This window comes from Capricornis sumatraensis, chromosome 14 (assembly GCF_032405125.1).
Source record: "Capricornis sumatraensis isolate serow.1 chromosome 14, serow.2, whole genome shotgun sequence".
In the NCBI taxonomy this organism is placed as follows: Eukaryota; Metazoa; Chordata; class Mammalia; order Artiodactyla; family Bovidae; genus Capricornis; species Capricornis sumatraensis.
In genome coordinates, this window is record NC_091082.1 from 17,483,324 (window position 1) to 17,505,601 (window position 22,278).

General features: G+C 39.3%; 1 non-coding gene across 1 annotated transcript; it reads right to left on the reverse strand.

Annotated features, from left to right (window-relative positions):
• Positions 1-17,523: 17,523 nt before the first annotated feature.
• TRNAK-UUU (transfer RNA lysine (anticodon UUU)) lies at positions 17,524-17,596 on the reverse strand. The gene has a single exon. It is a non-coding gene; the product is annotated as a tRNA-Lys (tRNA).
• Positions 17,597-22,278: the final 4,682 nt, after the last annotated feature.

The window sequence follows — 22,278 nt, forward strand, 5'->3', positions numbered from 1 at the left end:
GGATACTGAAGTTGAAGCTCCAGTATTTTGGTCATCTGATGCAAACAGACAACTCACTGGAAAAGTCCCTGATGCTGGGACAGATCAAGAGTAGAAGGAGAAGAGGGCCTCAGAGGATGAGATGGCTAGATGGTATCATCAATGCAATGGACATGAACTTGGGCAAACTTTGGGAGATGCTGAGGGACAGAGAGTGCTGCAGTCTGTGGGGTTGTAAAGAGTCAGACATGACTGGGTGGCTGAACAGCAACATGCAATCTAGAAAGATAGCAGTGATGAACCTACTTGCAGAGCAGCAGTGGAGACACAATCACAAGAACAAATTTGACATAGAAGGGGAAGGAGAGGGTGGGACAAATTGACAGAATAGCATGGAAACATATACACTCAGTTCATGCAGTCCATGGGGTTGTAAAGAGTCAGACATGACTGGGTGGCTGAACAACAACATAGAATCTAGAAAGATAGCAATGATGAACCTACTTGCAGAGCAGCAGTGGAGACACAATCACAAGAACAAACTTGACATAGAAGGGGAAGGAGAGGGTGGGACAAATTGACAGAATAGCATGGAAACATATATACTCAGTTCAGTTTCAGTTCAGTTGTTCAGTCGTGTCTGACTCTTTGCGACCCCATGAATCACAGCACACCAGGCCTCCCTGTCCATCACCAACTCCCAGAGTTCACTCAGACTCATGTCCATCGAGTCAGTGATGCCATCCAGCCATCTCATCCTCGGTCATCCCCTTCTCCTCCTGCCCCCAATCCCTCCCAGCATCAGAGAGTCTTTTTCAATGAGTCAACTCTTCACATGAGGTGGCCAAAGTACAGCAGTTTCAGCTTTAGCATCATTCCCTCCTAAGAAATCCCAGGGCTGATCTCCTTCAGAATGGACTGGTTGGATCTCCTTGCAGTCCAAGGGACTCTCAAGAGTCTTCTCCAACACCACAGTTCAAAAGCATCAATTCTTCAGCGCTCAGCTTTTTTCACATATACATTACCATATGTAAAATAGACAGCAAGTGGGAATGTGTTGTTTGACAAAAGGAGCTCAAGCCAGTGCTCTGTGACAACCTAGAGGGGTGGGGTGGGGTGGGGAGGAGGTGGGAGAGGGGTTCAGGAGGGAGGGGAGAGGGGGGTTCAGGAGGTAGGGGCCTTATGTATACCGTATACCAGTGGCTGATTCATGTTGATGGATGACAGAAACCAACACAATATTGTGAAGCAGTTATCCTCCAATTTAAAAAATAAACATAAAAAATACATTTGATTCATGATGCCTTTAAGTGTGTGTGTGTTTTAAATTTATTTGTCATTTGGCTGTGCTGGATCTTAGTTGCAGCATGTGGGACCTAGTTCCCTGACCAAGAATAGAACCCTGGGCTCCCTGCATTGGAGCACAGAGTTTAGTCACTAAACCACAAAAAAGTCCAGAGAAGTGACAGCTTTAATCTTTCTGCTCTGTCTATAAAGGATGCCTGATTCTGCTGCATCTTAAGATTTCATAAGGACAGAAAATCAGAATTATGTTGGCTCTACGTTTTGCAATGATTCAGGTGACTGTTCTAGTTTCATTGATGGTGGCTTGGTCTACATCAGCGTATACTCTAAGTCAGCCTAGCTGTGTTTTAACTGCTATGCCACTTGCCTGGATCCATCCTCTTCATGGGATGCTCCTCTTTTCCACATTTCAACTCTCTCCTTGCTTTTTTAAGACAAAACTCGCCCCTCACTCTCATGAATTATGGTTTGTATCCCTTATCTTCACCTTAGACAAGATCTATTTCCTTTATTCCTCTGTGATTGTTAGCAGTGTATTGATTTAGAAATTTATCAAAAACAATGAACCCCAATTTCATATTAGAGCTCTAATTTCATCTTTGTGTGGTTACCTCATAGTGTCTTTACATTTCTATTAGCAGATGTTGTGGCTTCTTTAGCTTTGAGACTTATCCCCTCACCCTGCCATTCCCACAAACCTTCAAACATCCAACACTGTCTCTGACTTTAAAAATCATTAAGTTACCATTTATATTTATCATGTATAATGAGGCTAAAGAACGTTGACTTCATCAAGGAAATAAGGCTAATGGGAAGCAGTAGAATGCAGAAATTTGTTTCAAAAACATATCCACTCACAAAGCGTTTTAGTATAAGTTAATAGGATAATGCTTAAAAAAAAAATCTGCAAGGAGTTTAATTATGCCACAACCACATGTGCTTGGAAGAGAACTTCAAGTTCCAAAGCAGAATGTTGCTAAGCTGACACTTTGATTTTGAACTTCAGAGACACCAAGCAGAGAATCTAGCAATTGACTGTCTCAAATTCTGATCTACACAGCCCTGAAAACAGTACCTGGGAGTTGCTGTAAATCATCAAGTGTGTGGATGTTTGTTATTCAGCAATAAAAAAAAAAAAAAAAAAAACTATTACACCACACATGTACAGAGGGGCAGTAAAAGAAGGGAAGGGAGAGGAAGAAAGGGAGAAGGAAAAGAGAAGGAGGGAAACGGAGAAAGAGATTTAAATAACTAGAAGGGGCTACAATTCCTTCCTCTTCTACTCAGGACTACTCTCCCTCAGAGTAAGCATGTAGTGGAAGACACAACTGCACTTCCTTCCAGTGTCCTAGTTTTTCCACAACTGTCACAGAATGAAATCCACAGATTACTGAGACTGACCTTTTGTTTTCTATTAAATACAGCTGTAAAATCAAGCCAGTAGCCCCATCTCATGTTCAAACAAAGACAGATTTATCTGTTTCAACATTGGAGGAAAACAGGACCAAGTTTGGTTGATTAAGAAATGCATATGATTAATTAATGCGAGGCAAGAGTCTAAACACGTATTCAATTTGGGTGATTTAATAAACTCTCAAGATAATTTTACTTAAACATATTCAGTGCCTCATAAACTGAATGTGTATCTGTATCTTGAATGACAGCTAACTTCATTATAATCCCATCTTATTATTGTTATGAATTCAATAGAGATAGAAGGTTCAAGTTAATTTGAATGATTTATTTTTACAGGATTTATGAAGTAGGAAAAATATACTGTTTTGTGCATATCATTTTTCGTGCATATAAACACTCAAAAAATAAGCTTCTGGGGGACTTTCCTGGTGTTCCACTGGGTAAGAACTTCATGCTTCCAATGAAGGGGACATGGGTTCCATTGCTGGTCTGGGGACTAAGATTCCACATGCTACATGGCAAAAAAAAGAAAAAAAAAAAGAAAGAAATAGAATTTTGATTTAAGGTAGTTTAAAAGGGAACAGAGCAGCCTTGCAGGCTACAGTACATGAGGTCACAAAGAGTCAGACATGACTTAGCAACTAAACCACCACCACCAAAATAAAATAAATAAAAACTGGCAACAAATTGATAAAATTAACCATAAGTACTGGTATGCATGCAATAATTCTATCTATAAATGATTTATATTGTGAAAACTGGAACTGAAAAAATGCAGTTTGTATTATAGACAGAGGGAAGATCAAGAAAAATTACTGAATCCTTTTATACTGTTACCTGGCTGTAATACCAGGAGCAGACAATTTATACAAAACAACATTTTTGTAAATAAAATAAGCTTCTGGAATCAATGCTTTTGTAAATGAATATATTAATCTGTCTAATCAGAATGCTGTTTATAGCATGGTTAATTTTTACTTACTGATCACATAAAATGTGCTAAGATTTTTTTTTTCCCTTATGTCCCCACACTTGGTTAGATTCTATTATATGTTTCCATGTAATATGTGAACTGGCTGTGCCTTAAAACTCTTTACAGTGTATTGAATTGCCTCTTTTCTTGACTCAGTCACCAAGTTATAAGCCCCTTGAAAAAAAGCAATCTAGCCTTGTTCTTACAAATATACACACAATACTTATTGAACAAGTATTATTTTTAAAATTTTTGTATTCTAAAATAAAATAGATCATGACTTCTTTTTATTTAAACTGAATTTTTAATTCAGATAATTTCAGTTCTGTTCAGTGGTAATGAAAAGAATGTTACATTAGTTCTGCATTCAAGGGACCCACACTCTAGTGCCATGAAGCTACAAAAAAAAATTTAGAGTCCAATTATAATAAATATGTCAATCCAAGTGACTTGTAATACCCACTGCAATATTTTCACTTCAAACTGCTTCGTGCAATTCCCTAATTATATTATATGGTAACCTAGTAAATGGAGGCTTCCTTGGTAACTCAGTAGTAAAGAAGCTGCTTGTTAATGCAGGAATTGCAAGAGATGGGGATTTGATCCCTGGGTTGGGAAGATCCCCTGGAAAATGACAATCCATTCCAGTACTCTTGCCTAGGATATCCCATGGACAGAAGAGCCTGGTGGGCTATAGTCAATGGGATTGCAAAGAGTAAGACACAACAGTAACTGAGCACAACCTAGTAAATGATTTCAAGTCCTTGAGATAAGAAGCATGATAGAAAATTAAGAAATAGATTGAGTAAAATGAAGGGTATTGCGGCAAAATGATGTGCTTTTGATTCACAAGCCAGTTAATCTTGAATGAACATTTGGGTAACATTTCATCTGGTTTGTCAGCCCATTTTACAAAAATAAGGAGTTCACTTGGAAGAATTTTGTTTATTCCTGCTGGGTTTAAAACTTCAACTGAATGACTGCCATTCCACTTCCCATGAGAGGTAGCTTAATTTCAATTTTTCTTCATAATTCACATCTCTGAGAGCAGGAACATATTAGTTGGAATAATTTTGTATCCCAGTAGGAGCAATTATACATTTTATCATGTGATTGAAACTGTAGGCAAGTCTATTGGTGACCAGTAACCTGTGCCTTGTAATTCCTTTAATTTCAGTTATACTCAGCTGGGAAAGGAGCCAACATTATCCTGGCTTCTGCAAATTCACTGAGGGTTAGGCAGTAAAGAAGCTTTTTATTTTACCCTCTGTAATGGCAACCCACTCCAGTGTTCTTGCCTTGAGAATCCCAGGGACGGGTGAGCCTGGTGGGCTGCCGTCTATGGGGTCGCACAGAGTCGGACACGACTGAAGCGACTTAGCAGCAGCAGCAGCAGCTGTACTTGTAGGTTTGCCAGCTATAACGCTTCCTTCCTTTTGCAACTTTTTTTTTTTTATCATTAATCTATTATTCACCAGGAATACATTTCCTACCTTTATCATGTTTTCCCAGAAAAGTTTCCCATAACACTACTTTGTAATGTAAGTTCATTTGAATCCTTTTTAAGTAGCCTAGATTTGAAACCACAAATTTAAACTTCTTAAGATAAAAAGTTGACAAGAGACTGTATTTCAGAAACATTGTGTTTACTTTGTATGTCAGAAATGTACTTATTATTGATATACACCATTTATCTCAGTATCTGTTATACAATTTCTCAACTATAAGGAAACACATTTTATCTTTCCTGATTCATCTCCCCAGAACAGGAAAGACAGCTGACCTTGTGATCTTGATTTTATAGAGTGACATGTCATTCTCATTTTTAATTTGGGTATGACAGGGCTACAATTTGTAAACATAAATTTTCAACATTTGTATCTTTTATAAGAGAGTGATAAGTTTGAGCAGCATCCTTATTCTCAAAAATATAAGAGAAAACAAAATGAAGGAGAGGTGAGTTAATAAATCCTGTGTAGTTCAAAAATTAAAATTGCTGTTTGATAAAAACTGCTCCTGGTATTGCAGTCAGGTAACAGTATAAAAGAATCAGGTCATTTCTCTTATTCTTCCCTCTGTCTATACAAAATTGTCTATGTGGGTGTGTTAGTTGTTCAGTCATGTCTGACCCTGGTACCCATGAACTGTAGCTTTCCAGGCTCCTCTGTCCATGGAGTTCTCCAGGGAAGAATACTGGAGTGGATAGCCATTCCCTTCTCCAGTCTATACAAAGTGCATTCTTCTAATTCCTACTTTCATAATGTAAATAATTTATAGACAGAATGGTTATACTCATAGCCAATGTTTTTACTGATTCTTTTATCAATTTGTCGTGAAATTCTTATTTATCCCCTTTTAAGCTAACTTAAATCTCAATGCTACTTTAGCAAGTTTTTTTTTTTTTATTATATTTGTTACATGATTGATGATTTTGAACTGTGGTGTTGGAGAAGACTCTTGAGAGTCCCTTGGACTGCAAGGAGATCCAACCACTCCATCCTAAAGGAAATAAGTCCTTAATATTCATTGGGAGGACTGATGCTGAAGGTGAAGCTCCAGTACTTTGGCCACCTGATGCAAAGAACTGACTCATTGGAAAAGACTCTGATGCTGGGAAAGATTGAAGGCGAGAGGAGAAGGGGATGACAGAGGATGAGATGGTTGGATGGCATCACCGACTCAACTGACATGAGTTTAAGTAAGCTCTGGGAGTTGGTGATGGACAGGGAAGCCTGGCATGTTGCATTCCATGGGGTTGCAAAATGTCAGACATGATTGAGCGACTGAACCAAACCTATACTTTTTAGGATTATTTATTCTAGTTCTGTAAAATGTCATAGATGATTTGACAGAGATTACTTTAAATCTGTGGATTGTTTTACGCATTATGGGCATTTTAACAATACTAATTATTCCAATCCAAGATCATGTACTATCACTCCATTTCTTTGAATCATTTTCAGTTTTCTTTAGCAGTGTTTCAGATTTGTCAGCATATAGTTCTTTCACCTCCTTAGTCAGGTTTATTCCTAAGTATTTTATTTGTTATGGAATTTTAAAAGGGACTTTTAAAAATATACATTTTTAATTGGAGGATAATTGCTTTACAATGTTTTGTTGGTTTCTGTCATACATCAACATGAATCAGCCATAAGCATATATATTCTCCTTCCTTCATGAACCCCCCTCCCACCTCCTATCCCATCTATCTAGACTGTCATAGAGCACTAGGTTGATCTCCTTGTGTTATACATAAACTTCAAATCAGATATCTATTTTACATATGCTAATGTATATATTTCAATGCTACTCTCTCAATTCATCTTACCTTTTCCTGCCCCTGCTATGTTCAGAAGTCTGTCCTCAATGTCTAAATCTCTATTCCTGCCTTGCAAATAAGTTAATTAGTACCATTTTATATATTCCGTATATATGCATTAATGTACAATATTTGTTTTTTCCTCTTTATCACTTACTTCACTCTGTATAACACACTCTGGGTTCATCTACCTCACTTCAACTAACTCAAATGAGTTCCTTTTTATGGCTGAGCAATATTCCATTGTATGTATATACCACAACTTCTTTATCCATTCATCTGTCAGTGATGTCTAGGTTGTTTCCATGTTCTTGCTATTGTAAAGAGTGCTGCAGTGAACACAGGGGTACATGTGTCTCTTAGAATTGTGGTAAGCCGGGGCTACTCTTCTTTGCAGTGTAGAGGCTTCTAATTCTGGTGCTTTCTCCTGCTGTGGAGCACAGATGCTATGCATGGGGGCTTCACTAGTTGCATCACATGGACTCAGTAGTCATATCCTGGGGTTCTACAGCACAGGATCAGAAGCTGTGACACCTGCAGCATGTGGAATCTTCCTGGATTGAGCCTGTGTCCCCTACATGGGCAGGCAGATTCTTATCCACTGTACTACCAGGGAAGTCCCCAAATGGAAGGCTTTTATACACAGAAGAGCGTGGAAAAATAAAGTTTCTAACAGTGAGTGGATTTTTTTTTTTTTTCTAACAAAGTCATCTTCCTTTGGAGTATTTCACCTGTCTAGCAGGCAGATTACCTCACTAGAGTTAACCAAGTAATTCCAGAGTAACTGATTAGAGTCATTTCTGGGAGAGGCTGCAATTATTAGGTCTTAAGCCTTGGTTTATTAATGTAGGCTTAGCAAGAGTGGTCCTCTTTCAGGCATGCTGTTTCCTTTTAAACCCTTGTAATTGGACATGGAGCAATAGACTGGTTCTGAATAGGAAAAGGAGTATGTCAAGGCTGTATATTGTCACCCTGCTTATTTAACTTATATGCAGAGTATATCATGAGAAATGCTGGACTGGTAGAAGCACAAGCTGGAATCAAGATTGCCGGGAGAAATATCAATAACCTCAGATATGCAGATGACACCACCGTTATGGCAGAAAGTGAAGAGGAACTAAAATGCCTCTTGATGAAAGTGAAAGAGGAGAGTGAAAAAGTTGGCTTAAAGCTCAACATTCAGAAAATGAAGATCATGGCATCTGGTCCCATCACTTCATGGAAAATTGATGGGGAAACTGTGAAAACAGTGTCAGATTTTATTGTGGGGGGCTCCAAAGTCACTGCAGATGGTGATTGCAGCCATGAAATTAAAAGACGCTTACTCCTTGGAAGAAAAGTTATGACCAACCTAGAGAGCATATTCAAAAGCAGAGACATTACTTTGCCAACAAAGGTCCATCTAGTCAAGGCTATGGTTTTTCCAGTGGTCATGTATGGATGTGAGAGTTGGGCTGTGAAGAAGACTGAAAGCCAAAGAATTGATGCTTTTGAACTGTGGTGTTGGAGAAGACTCTTGAGAGTCCCTTGGACTGTGAGGAGATCCAACCAGTCCATTCTGAAGGAGATCAGCCCTGGGATTTCTTTGGAAGGAATGATGCTAAAGCTGAAGCTCCAGTACTTTGGCCACCTCATGCAAAGAGTTGACTCATTGGAAAAGACTCTGATGCTGGGAGGGATTGGGGGCAGGAGGAGAAGGGGATGACCAAGGATGAGATGGTTGGATGGCATCACTGACTCTATGGACAAGAATTTGATTGAACTCCGGGAGTTGGTGATGGACAGGGAGGCCTGGTGTGCTGCAATTCATTGGGGTTGAAAAGAGTCAGACATGACTGAGTAATTGAACTGAACTGAACAGAACTGAGACCTTTATTTTAAGATTAATTTGTTCCTATACAAAGTTTATTCCTTAGAATGTTCTTTAGTGCAATTCTATCGCTACTAAAATGTCTAAGCTCTTTTTTGAAGTATACTGCTACTACTGCTACTAAGTCGCTTCAGTCGTGTCCAACTCTGTGCTGCCCCACAGACGGCAGCCCACCAGGCTCCCCCATCCCTGGGATTCTCCAGGCAAGAACACTGGAGTGGGTTGCCATTTCCTTCTCCAGTTTTCCTTTAAAATTGGAGGAAGTTACAGTTCAGTTGGCTGTACTGGGTCTTCATTGCCATGAGGGCTTTTCTGGGAGCTACTATCTAGTTGTGGTGTCTGGGTTTCTCATTGTGGTAGCTTCTCTTGTTGCAGAGCACAGGCTCTAGGGCTTCAGTAATTGCTGAATGTGGGCTCAGTAGTTGTGGATCCCAGGCACTACAGCACAGGCTCAAAAGATGTGGAATATGGGCTTAGATGCTCTGAGGCATGTGGAATCTTCCTGGATCTGGGATCAAGCCTGTGGCTCCTGCATTGGTAGGTGAATTCTTTACCGCTGAGCCACCAGGCAAGCCCCTGTCAGCTCTGTTTTGTGTGAAAATGTGTTTAACTTGACATGAGCACTGAAAGATAATTTTACCCAGTATAGAATTCTTGAATGGAAGTTATTTTTAAATATTTTGAAGCCATTGTTCTATTATGTCTTACTTTACTTTTGGCTATGGAGAAAATAATACGAAGGATAAATTATTTGACTGCCTTTGGCCATTCTTATCATCTTCTTGTACCTGTAGACCTAAGCTATCATCACATCTCAGCTGGATTCCTGTGATGAAATTCTACCTTTGGCTCTCCCTGACCACCCTCTCCCCAATCACATATTACCTACTATTACACAGCAGCTGGGATAATGCCTTTGAAGTATTAGACAAGCCTTTTTCATGCTTAGAAGCTTCCAGAGAGCTTTCTTTTTTATATTCAGCCAAATCCAAAATCATTACACAGGTCTGGCCCCATCTGCATTGCTCCATTAATTCTGTGATCCTATCACTCTTTTTTCTCTTTTTTGTTAAATTTGCCCCAGGCTCTTTGACCCCTCTGTTGTTCCTTGACCAAGCTGGGTACTCTCCAACTTCAGTGTCTTTCTATTCATTTTTATTCTTTATAGAATATTTTTCCTCCAGATGTGCAATGTATAACTCTTTCATTGCCTTCAAGATGTTCCTCAATGTTGACTTCCCATTAAGTACTGTCCTGACAACCTCCATCAAAATTTCACACATTATTCTGATCACTCCCAGTATACCTGACTCTACTGTAATGTTGTAATTATTTTTGCATTATAGCAATATAATGTACTTATTTGTTATGCACAATTGTTATTATTTCTTAAATTTGACTGTGCCAAGTCTTAGTTGTGGCACACAGGATCTAGGTTGCTGCATGCAGCACCTCTGTTGCAGCAAGCAGGATCTAGTTCCCTGACCAGGGATAGAACCTGGACTCCCTGAATTGGGAGTTTGGAGTCTTAGCCACTGGACCACCAGGGAAATCCCTCATTTTCTTTCTCTTTTTTATATGATATAAACTCTATAAAGGCAAACTTAATCAGTTTTGTAATACTGTCATGTTTCTTGAACAATGCTTATCAAAATAATTAATTTGCTAAAAAAATAAAGGGATGTTGGGCTATCACTTATATCTGCTTTGTTTCCCCCACAATTAAAACTCAAGGTGTTTCAGTCACTACATCGAATTTTGAATCATGGTTGAATAGCTCATGTTAACAAATTCTTCCATGTGGCCTTATCCTTGTATCCCTTCTGTCCAACACCATCAAGATACATTCTCACACATGCAACCCAGCTATTTTTCTTTTCTTTTTTAAAAATATTGATTTTTTACTTGGCTGCACCAGGTTTTAGTTGCGATATGCGGGATCTTTAGTGGTGGTATGTTTGATCTAGTTCCCCAACCAAGGGTTGAACCTGGCCCCTGTGCACTGGGAATGCAAAGTCTTAATCACTGGTACACCAAGAAGTCCCACAACCCAGTATTTTGAGGTAAGTATTAGCCATGTCCTACAATTCCTTTGGTGTTTAATGGGTCTTTCTGGAGCAGGGACTGCACTTCTCTGCTTTGACTTCAGTTAGAGATACCCTGATTACTGGCCTACAGAAAGTGCTATTTGTGGAGCCAGAGGAAAAAAGGAGAATTTCTTGAAACATCTCACTCGCTGCTTTTCCTGACCTGGGATGTCTGTTTTCTTCTCCAAGTTACAGGGGACCATTTTTGCCAGCTAGGAGCATTTAGGAGAATTTGGGGGTCAGGTACTTCTGATCGTTGCCATCCGGTGTTTCAGTGACATACAGGCCCCATGTGAAGGTTCTGAATTTGATTTTTGACACTATTGTGTCTGAAAATTTAGTCTCATTTCCAGTCCTGTCACCCTCAGTGTCACTTTCTAAACATGATTTTTGGCAAAGTCAGCCCCATAATGGTAGGAGCTTGGCATTTCCTATTGTTGAGGCTCCGTGGCTTTCCAAGCACCCCATTACTTGGATAACAACTGTCTTCAGCCTGTCTTTTTTTTTTTCCTAAAGTTTTAATGTGGTCAAGAGATCTGGTCTTAGAAAAGGAGGACTAAGAAGGAAAGGAACTGGAAGCAGAGAAACAAGGAGATGAAAAACTAGGTTAACTGACCACAGGTTCTTAACAAGTATGGCTGTTCCATTTCAAGACTTCTTCAAATAGCCATATAATAGCTTTCTTTGAATTAGGGTAGACACACAGGAAAGGGGAAAATTTTGTCTGATGGTTCTTCTCACTGTGTGGTGAACACAACTTAAGGTGGCCCCAGTGTGCACCTTTATTTATATGAATCTGTTAGAATGCAAGGGGGACCTATTATTTGCTTCTGACTAAAGGTACTGACTCGATGCACATGAGTTTGGGTGACCTCCAGGAGTTCATGATGGACAGGGAGGCCTGGCATGCTGTGATTCATGGGGTCACAAAAAGTTGGACATGACTGACTGACTGAACTGAACTGAACTGAACTGAAAGGTATTAGACTGCCACTTCCCTATCTGAGTTACTATTTATGGAAAAGGAGATGTGATGTCCTGTCTGTGATTATGTTTCACTATATAAGACTCTGTCTTCAGTCATTTCAGTCCATTCACTCAGTCCTGTCCGACTCTTTGTGACCCCATGAATCACAGCACGCCAGGCCTCCCTGTCCATCACCAACACCCGGAGTTCACTCAGATTCACGTCCATTGAGTCAGTGATGCCATCCAGCCATCTCATCCTCTGTTGGCCCCTTCTCTTCCTGCCCCCAATCCCTCCCAGCATCAGGGTCCTTTCCAATGAGTCAACTCTTCACATGAGGTGGCCAAAGTACTGGAGTTTCAGCTTTAGCATCATTCCTTCCAAAGAAATCCCAGAGCTGATCTCCTTCAGAATGGACTAATTGGATCTCCTTGCAGTCCAAGGGACTCTCAAGAGTCTTCTCCAACACCACAGTTCAAAAGCATCAATTCTTCAGTGCTCAGCCTTCTTCACAGTCCAACTCTTACATCCATACATGACCACAGGAAAAACCATAGCCTTGACTAGATGGACCTTAGTCGGCAAAGTAATGTCTCTGCTTTTGAATATGCTCTCTAGGTTGGTCATAACTTTTCTTCCAATGAGTAAGCGCCTTTTAATTTCATGGCTGCAATCACCATCTGCAGTGATTTTGGAGCCCTCAAAAATAAAGTCTGACACTGTTTCCACTGTTTCCCCATCTTAGCAGAATGTCAAAAGTATTACTCTGGTGGCCTTAGGAAGCAAATCAATACTGTGAATTGCTTACGAAAAGGGCCATATGGCAGGGAAATGAGGACAGCCCCCAAGACCTGAGGGTCGCCTCCAGTTAACAACCAGTAAGAGGCCATGAGCCTCAGCTATACAACTGCAAGGCAATGAATTCTGCCAACCTCCTGAATGGGTTTGGAAGCACATGCTGCTTCAGCCAAACCTCCAGATGACAAAGCCGACCAGATGACACATACTCTTAATTGCAACCTGTGAGAATTTGAATAGAAGACTCACCTGAACTGTGCCCAGACCATGACGATTAAAACTGAAAAACAAACAAACAAACAAAAACTCCTCGATTTAAGCTACTAAGTTTTTCATAAGTTTCTACTCAGGGATGAATAATAGTATAATATCCAGTTGAAACAGTCCCGCACTCGTGGTCCTTGACTTCCTGATGCTTCTGCTTTGTCATCTGGTCTCTCCTGGAAGACACTGGAAACCGAGAGCATTGGCCTCTCATTTGCTGTGTCCATCTGGTAGGTGGATGGGTCCAGAAATCTCGTTGTGCCCTTGCATGTGCTGGGCTCCTTGATCTGTAATTGTGACATAGACAGAGGGAGCCCCAGTGTTCAGTTTGTGGCTTTATAGTATACACTGAAATTTTTATACCCAGTCACTCAGTTTCCAAATGTCTAAATTATGATAGAAATTATGACAAAGACAACTAATTAATCTATTCACTGATCCACTTAGTCATTTAATAGGGATTTGTCCAATGCTGTGTGCAGTTATAAAATGATGACCAAGACCATCCATGGTTCCTGCCTTCATGGAATGCAACTACTGGTGGACAAAATAGACAGGAAGCAAACAAGCCAAAAAAAAAAAAAAAATTATGACCTTTCTAATAAGAAGGATATAACTGTGCTCTCAGTATAAAGATACTTGATATATAATAATAATTAATAGGGGCTTCCCTGGTGACTCAATGATAAAGAAGCTCCCTGACAGTTCAGGATATGCAGGAGATGTGGGTTTGATCCTGGGCTCAGGAAGATATCTTGGAGAAGGAAATGGCAACCCACTCCAGTATTCTTGCCTGGAAAACCCCACGGACAGAGAGGCCTGATGCACTACAGACCATGGGGTTGCAAAGAGTTGGACATGATTTAGCAACTGAACAACAGCAAAATAATTAATAATTATGATTTGTTTTTCGCTATGTTCCTAACACTAATCAAAGTATTTCACATACATTAACTCCCTTTATCTTCACAACAACCACATTAGGAGGAAAACTGAAACAGAAATGTTCATGTATTTATTGAGGGCCATATAGCTAGTATCTGGCTGAGCTGGGAGCAGATTGCAGAACATTTGGGGCCAGAGCCTGAGTTCTTAAGTGTTACCCAGTACTGCATCAAATCTGGCTGATGGCCTAATTGGAAGCTTCTCTCAAAAATAATAGATTTGAAAGATGAAAAGAGAGTATCAGAAGAAGAAAATGAGGTAATATGTTTTAGACATTGCAAATGTTACGTGGAAACACCATGCGATCAAAGAGAATAAAGGGTGTTAGAAGAACTTAAAGGAAAGGACAACTGGTATGGAATATCAATAGAGTATGATGCAGGACAAAAAAGACAGACTTAAGCTCCATTAAAGTAACTCTTGAGTGGGAGGGCACATGGATAAACCTATGGCTGATTCATGTTGATGTTTGGTAGAAACCAATGCAATACTGTCAGAGAAGGCAATGGCAACCCACTCCAGTACTCTTGCCTGGAAAATCCCATGGACGGAGGAGCCTTGTAGGCTGCAGTCCATGGGGTCGCTAGGAGTCAGACACGACTGAGCGACTTCACTTTCACTTTTCACTTTCATGCACTGGAGAAGGAAATGGCAACCCACTCCAGTATTCTTGCCTGGAGAATCCCAGGGATGGGGGAGCCCCCCCATAGATGGGCTGCCATCTATGGGGTCGCACAGAGTTGAACACGACTGAAGTGACTTAGCAGCAGTAGCAGCAATGCAATACTGTAAAGCAACTATCTTTCAACTAAAAATAAAAAAAATAAAAATTTAATGTAGCTCTTGAATAATGTGTGACTTAAAAGCCTGTTCCTCTGTTCACTTGATCCAATATTTTATTGTTGTTCAGTTGTCAGTGTCCAACTCTTTGCACCCCCATGGGCTACAGGACACCAGGGTTTCCTGTCCTTCACTATCTCCAGGAGTTTGCTCAAGCTCATGTCCATTGAGTGGAGGATACCATCCAATGTTTTACCATTACCGATTTGCTTCTACTGTTTAATTACAGTTTTTAAGTAATAATTATCACTACTTGATTGTTGTCAACATAATTGACTCTTTTTTCTCCTCTTCAATAGTTTAATTACCCTTCTGCATTTTTTTTAATAAAAAAAAATAAACATTTCCTTCTGATGCCAACTATAGTTATTAGGAAACATAGAATTCTATTTTTCCCTTTCCCTAAAATGAGATTTTAGCATGGTATACAATTATATATTGAGTCCCCAAACCTCTTCACTGGCCCTGTATGGGCCCTGAAGCCTGAGCACTAACTCTTGGATCCAATAACTCCCCACTCTGGCTGTAGAAACATTAGCCCCTGAATGTAAACTATTATTGTTTACAGCAATTTATTTTATTGTGAAATATGGACATTTCCTTTTCATTTTAACTCCAGGCAAACTTTTAAACAGACATTTTTGTTCTATTTTATCTGGCATTATACTTTTTTTTTTTCTGAGTATTACAGCATAACCTCATCTTTCACATCACAGGTATTGCAAGTCTTAGTAATATGATTTCAGTGAAACTAAATCATGACTTTATGGTTAGAACAAGGTCATGGAGATTACACTTGAATATAAAAAGATACTGGAGTATATACCATACTAACATTTTGGTAAATCCTTTAAACCTTTCTCTCCCAAAATATTAAAATTAGCAATTAGTTGGACCTTAAAATGATTATCCTTCCCATAAGTCCTCAGCTCATATCTAACTTTAACAAGAACACACTAGATAAAGTTAATTCATGTATCAAGACCCACAGAGTGAAGGAGGCCCTGCAGGCACAGCCTGTCAGTTCAATTCAGTTCAGTCACTCAGTCATGTCTGACTCTTTGAGACCCCATGAACTGCAGCACACCAGGCCTCCCTGTCTATCACCAACTCCCAGAGTCTACCAAAACTCATGTCCATTGAGTCAGTGATGCCATCCAATCGTCTCATCCTCTGTCATCCCCTTCTCCTCCTGCCCTCAGTCTCTCCCAGCATCAGGGTCTTTTCAAATGAGTCAGCTTTTTGCATTAGGTATCCAAAGTATTGGACTTTCAGCTTCAACATCAGTCCTTCCAATGAACACCCAGGACTGATCTCCTTTAGGATGGACTTGTTGGATCTCCTTGCAGTCGAAGGGACTCTCAAGAGTCTTCTCCAACACCACAGTTCAAAAGCATCAATTCTTCGGCACTCAGCTAAGTCAGGGGACTTCTCTGGTGGTCCAGCTGCTAAGACTTTGTGCTTCCAATGCAGGGGCCAAGGATTCATCCCTTGTCAGGGAACTAGATAGCACACATTGCAGCTAAAAGATTCCACAGGCTGTAACAAAGACCTGACTAATAATAAATAAGTAAATAAATTTAGAAAAATATAAATTTTATAAATTTATAAAATATAAATAAATATTAAAAAAAATAAGCCCAATTCAGCCTATCCTTAGAGAAAACATCACTGATGAGGAAACCTAATACCAGGCATAAGCCTCCAACTCAGCATGAGCTAGCTTACCTTACCCTAATATATAGGACCTGCTACCATTATCAGAAAATCCTGGACTCCTCTTGCCCTGCTTCTGCACTGCCTCTTGTGAGGCTCTATGAAAGTCACTCTTGCCCCAAATCCCTTATGGCCAGAGCTCCACTGCTTGTGAGGCATTGTTTTTGTTCAGTCGCTAAGTCTCATCTGACTCTTTCAGACCCCATGGACTGTAGAATGCCAGGCTCCTTTGTCCTTCACTATCTCCCGGATTTGCCCAAACTCACGCCCATTGAGTCCATGATGTTATCTAACCATCTCATCCTCTGCTCCCTTCCTTCTTTTGCCTTCAATAGTCATACATAAAACCATTTAAATTTACTATTGAACTATAATCCTGATTTGATGAATTTAATCCTGATTTGATATTTGAGCTCTAAATTTTTATCTTTAACTACCAACTCTACATATTTGCTTGGATAATTATATAAGCATGTCAAATATTCCCAAAACAGACCATTCTTTTTCCCATCCCCTCCCAATGCGCTAATTGAAGTCTCAACCTAAATTTATAATACATTTTGTCTATACAACAGCAATCCACTCCAGTATTCTTGCCTGTGAAATCCAAAGGACAGAGAAACCTGGCAGGCTGCAATCCATAGGGTTGCAAAAGAGTTGCATGTGACTTATTGACTAAACAACAACAATTCATTCCTGAGGACATAAATTCAAAGATCTTCTATCTTCTATTCACTCTCTCAGGCTTCTTTATCAACCAACCTTTAGCTGTGAGTCAACATTTTATTATTTCAGCAATTTCTCTACCACTATTCTAATCCAAGCCACCATGTAAGTGAAAAGTGAAAGTCACTCAGTCATGTCCGACTCTTTGCAACCCCATGGACTATATACAGTCCATGGAATTCTCCAGGCCAGAGTACTGGAATGGGTAGTCATTCCCTTCTCCAGGGGATCTTCCCAACCCAGGGATTGAACCCAGGTCTCCTGCATTGCAGGCATATTCTTTACGAGCTGAGCCACAAGGGAAGCCCAGGTTAACGTTGCCCAAACAGGGATTTGAACCCTGGATCCTCAGATTAAAAGTCTGATGCTCTACTGACTGAGCTATCTAGGTTTTCCCCTAAATAATTTAAAAAACACCTGTTAATTTACCTCTTTCCTCTTGTGTGCTGCAGTCAATTTCCACGTTGCTTATAGAGTGATACTTTACATCATATTAAACCATTATTTTACAAAAAGTAATTAAAAGACAAAAAATCTAAATGCAAAAAACTACAAAGCAACATGTTACTATCCTCCCTTAGATAAATCCAAAGTCTTTATTGTGGGTTTCATGACTCAGTCATCTGTCTCATCAACCACCTCACCCAAAAAAGGGAAGCTAAATCTTGCTCCTGCCACAATGACCATGCTGTTTTCCTGTTATTTAAACACATCAATCTTCTTCCCACCACAGGTTGTTTGTATTTGCTGTTCAAATTCCTGCAAAACCATTATTAGTTGATGGTCCCTGTTTATTGGTGTGGTCTCAGCTCTACTCAGTCAAGAGTTCCTACACAACAATGGACATTTCCTTCCTTCTTTTCCTTCTCCTTTCCCTTTCTTTTCCCTACGCGTTCCTTCCTCCAGGGCCTCCACTGCATATTTTGATCTGAATAACATCTGAAGTTGCTTAATGACTTTTGAAGTTCCCCTGTCCTGGTTGAAGGCAGAGCTTGCTTCCTAATGCTTTTGTTGTTTAGTCATTGAGTTGTGTCCAACTCTTTTGTGACCCCATGAACTGTAGCCCACCAGGCTCCTCTGTCCATAGGATTTCTCAAACAAGAATACTAGAGTTGATTGTCATTTCCTTCTCAAGGGGGTCTTCCCAATCCAGGGATTAAGCCTGTGTTTCCTGCATTGGTATGCAGTTTCTTTTCCTCTGAGCCACCTGGGAAGCCTGTTTCCTAATATAGTAAAATTCAGATATTTCTTTCCAGTTTTCTGCAGTCTGCATTGATCTAATTTTAGCTAATTGAATTCACTCACTTTGAATCAACTGATCTAGCAACTCTCAGGACAATGGAAAACACATTCTGAGAGGAGTAGCAGCAGAAACCTCAGGTTTTCTGAGTCTGAGGCACCAGAAGGGCTAGGAAGAGCCACGTGGTCAGGGCACTAATTCCACATCCTCACTCTGGCTGTGGTTATGTCTGGCTTGGTTTTCGGAGCCCAGTTCTCCAGGTTCTCAGGAATTCTCTTGAGTCCCAAACATCTGTACCCGTTTTCTGTCTAGATGAGAGGCTGCTTCAGGTGCTTGTCAATAGACACCTTGGCTGTCATTCTCTATTCCCCTGTTCAATTTCATATTCTTCAGAGAAAGTATTAATATCTAAAATCCTCTTATTTATTGATTTGTGCATTTTTTGAAGATTTTCAATTTCTTATTCTAAGTCTGTCACAGCAGTAAGAAAACACTCAAATTTTAAACAGAAAAGAGAGACGCACTGTCTGATCTTTTCTATATAGTCTCCTTCCTGCATTTTGGTTTGGGAAAAAAAGAAAAAAATGTGCCTTTTTTGAGGATCCAGTATATTTTTTAAATTGTCATTAAAATAAATCTTAACAATTGAGCTCCTTTATTCTTTGCTGATGTTATTTAGGAACGCAGACCTGAATTGTGATCAAGTGGCAGTGCAAGGTATTAGAGCTTTAATTTACATAATTAATTTTTATTTGCCACTTTTTCCTTAATTGAATTATATTCAATTTTCTTGTGTATAGTTTAGAAGTTATTTCAGTGTTCTTAAATAATAAATGAAGCCATTATTTAATTATTACACTGTCTTATGTTTCTATATCCTTCCATATCTCTCTAATAATGTGACCTAATGAAATTGTAAAAGGAAATCGACAAACTTAAAAACATATAAAGTCTTTCCTGGTGGCTCAGAGGGTAAAGTGCCTGCCTACAGTGCAGGAGACCTGGGTTTGTTCCCTGGGTCAGGAAGATCCCTTGGAGAAGGAAGTGGCAACCCACTCCAGTATTCTTGCCTGGAAAGTCCCATGGATGGAGAAGACTGGCAGTCTACAGTCCATGGGGTTGCAAAGAGTCGGACATGACTAAGCAACTTCACTTATACACTTATGAAAACATATAAAAATATGTAAACTTTGAACAATGACACATTAAATTCCAGATATTTACCCTATTTTTGAGATAATAAGGTCCCATATTTTAAGTTCTGTGCATAATGTCCTTCTTGCAGTTTTCTTCCTGATATATGTTGGGTTTTTAATATTTACCTGTATTAATTTAATCCTGAAAGTAGTCATGTGCTGTTATAGACCAAAGATGAATTCTATGTAAAACACTTCATGGTAAATTGTACGTGAGTCAGGTCACCTTTGACCCAGTCCTCATATACAGGGAGACATGATAAGAGCCAAGCCAATTTTCCTACATCAGGAGATGGCAAGAGATAAAGATAAATGATTCTTTTCTGCTTATAAAGAGAAAAGAGGAGGTGAGTTTATTCCCTTCTTAAGGAAGTCTCTCTGGAAACTTATGGGCCTGAAGTCTATCTTCAACCTTTTGCTGTATGAGTGAAGTGTCTCCAGGAATCAGATGACCTCAGATTTCTCGAGGTTTTGTAACTAAGTGATGTCTCTAAATTCTGGGATTCCTTCCCTTAGAAAGAAACTTAGTTTTCCAGTCTTCCTGGCACCTAGGAACCTTGTCTAGCCAGACTGCAAGCATTTTCCTTATTGTTGTTATACAGTCACTAAGTCGTGTCCACTCTTTGTGACCCCATGGATAATAGAACACCAGGCTCCTTTGTCTTCCACTGTCTCCTGGAATTTGATCAAATTCAGGTCTATTGAGTTGGTGAGGCTATCTAACCATCTCATCCTCTGCCACTCTCTTCTTTTGCCTTCAATCTTTCCCAGCATCAGAGTCTTTTTCAATAATTTGGCTCCTTGCATCAGGTGGCCAAAGTATTGAAGCTTCTGTTTCAGCATGTCCTTTTAATGAAAATTCAGGGTTGATTTCCTTTAGGATTGACTGATTTGATCTCCTTGAAGTCCAAGGGACTCTCAAGAGTCTTCTCCAACACCGCAGTCCAAAAGTGCCATTGCTTGGCACTCAGCCTTCTTTATGATCCAACTCTCATATCCATGCATTACTACTGGAAAACCATAACTTTGACTATATGGATCTTTTTCAGCAAAGTGATGTCTCTGCTTTTTAATACATTGTCTAGGTTTATCAAGCTTTTCTTCCAAGAAGCAAACACCTTCATTTCATGGCAGTAGTCACCATTGCCATGATTTTGGAGCCCCCAAATATAAAATCTGTCACTGCTTCCAATTTTCCCCCTTCTATTTGTCATGAAGTGACTAGGGAGATGTCATGATCTTCATTTTTTGAATGCTGAATTTCAAGCCAGCTTTTTCACTCTCCTCTTTCACTCTCATCAAGAAGCTCTTTAGTTCCTTTTCACTTTCTGCCATTACAGTGGTATCTTCTGCATATCTGAGATTGTTAATATTTCTCCCAGTAATCTTGATTCCAGCTTGTGAGTCAACCATCATTGGCACTTTCAGGAAAAGATAATGTTTTATCCTTTTGGATGAGATCAATTAACGAGATAATGACTACAGATCTATTTCTCATTGGATGTCAGGGTATTTCAAGGGAAAGTGAAATCAGTCTCCAGCTTTATAGCACATATGTTTTCATGTCCCAGAACACCAAAGCTTTCAGCAGGAACTTCGAAAAATCCAGGAAACTTTATTTCATTACAATATCTTTCCTACCACCACTCTGTCACTACATCTAAGATTTTCCTAAATCAGTTACCTTTTAATTTCAGAGATTGTCTTGCCTAATTTTGTGAATTATGAGCAATAATAAATATGTAACTTATTCTAAACAGATGTACAATTTGTTTAAGTGACAAGACACATGGAAAGTGTAAAATAATATTAGAAATAATTCAATGTGCAAAAATATTATAATGGTACATAGTTAAATGTCAAAATGAAGATTGCAAATGTTACATAAAAAAACATACTGGAAATATTACCTTGTTAGATTTAGTGTGGGTATCTAGATTGTCAATATACACTTCTATTTTTATACTTATTAGTATGCTTTGTAATGTCAAGGTCATTCTGTGTAGGCATCTGCTACATTTGACAAATCATTTAAGGGGATTTTGTTTTATTTCTATTTCTTTTATATATGATTTATACAAACAGAGATCTAAGCTCTGACTCTTAAACTTCTTTAAATCGAAGAAATTGTGTTATTTTATCCCAAACAGTACTTAAAATGACTTATATTGAAATCTAATGTTCAAGAAGTATGTTGAATGTTCTAAAAGTAGTGAGTAAGACAAACTAATAATGCTTATAAAATAATTTGGACTGCTTTTACAAAGTAGCTAAGTGATTACTGCTAGATAACTTCAAGGAAGGGTGGGACAACCACTTGGCAGAAATGTTGCAATGTTCTAGAATACATCTATTGGGTTCTTAATATTCACTTTTATTAATTTTTTTTTAAATTAATATATGCCTACTTGTCATGTCCAACTCTTTGTGACCCCATAGATTGTAGCCCACCAGGATCCTCTGTCCATGGGACTTTCCAGGCAAGAATACTGGAATGGGTTGTCATTTTTTTCCTCCAGGGGATCTTCTGACCCAGGAATGAAACTTGAATCTCCTGTATCTCCTCCATTGCAGGTATATTCTTTACCCGCTGGACCAAATTAACGTAGAGGAATATTAAACCAACCAGTCCATTCT